Below are 739 nucleotides of genomic sequence, written 5' to 3'. Positions count from 1 at the left end.
GTGAGCTGGGATAAGAGAACCCCCTGCCCTGGACTTCATGTTTTAAAAGGTACCATATGAGGGTATTTCAAAAAGTTTGTGGAAAAATAGAATTGAAAGATAATACAAATCTTTCCATGAACTTTTTGAGGTACCCTCGTATTTTATAACCACAAAAGAACTAAATCTATTACAAACAGGGATGTCTCTGTCACTTGGGACTCAGCACTCAGTGCTGGCACTGAACAACCTGAATACACATTCCTGAGACTAATACAGTTCAGGCTGCAGGGAAATACTGCCCTACATATCTTGTGATATGTCTTATTTATTTATTTAAATTAATAAATAAAAATGGTATATATTTATTGTGTACAGCATGATGCTTTGAAATATGCATACATTAAAAATATGAATTTTTGTGTCATTCCTGCATTGGGGCCATGCTAATCGTCTCTGTATCATTGCAATTTTAGTATATGTGCTGCCGAAGCATACTCTCTATCTTCAGAAAAAAAAAAGGTAACGGTGTCTGAATGCCCTGAAGGTTTGTGGGTTGTGTCACTGTGAACTTTGAAGACAGCCATGGCTTTGGAGTACAGGGAGGAATTGAGCTGTTCTCTCAGATAGCATGACTGCAACAGATTCTTGCATGGCATATTATTTGCCAGTAGTGCTGAGCATGCATTTTCTTGCTTCTCTTTGAGCTCCAGTTTCTGGTTCTGGCGGTACCAATGAAATAGTGTAGAATTTGCAACAT

General features: G+C 38.0%; 1 pseudogene; it reads right to left on the bottom strand.

Annotated features, from left to right (window-relative positions):
* Positions 1–384: 384 nt before the first annotated feature.
* Positions 385–477, bottom strand: LOC134391413 (U6 spliceosomal RNA; annotated as a pseudogene).
* Positions 478–739: the final 262 nt, after the last annotated feature.

Source organism: Cynocephalus volans, chromosome 11, assembly GCF_027409185.1.
Source record: "Cynocephalus volans isolate mCynVol1 chromosome 11, mCynVol1.pri, whole genome shotgun sequence".
NCBI classification, from domain to species: Eukaryota; Metazoa; Chordata; class Mammalia; order Dermoptera; family Cynocephalidae; genus Cynocephalus; species Cynocephalus volans.
Note: the sequence above shows the minus strand (reverse complement) of the source record. Positions and strands in the feature narration are given on the sequence as shown.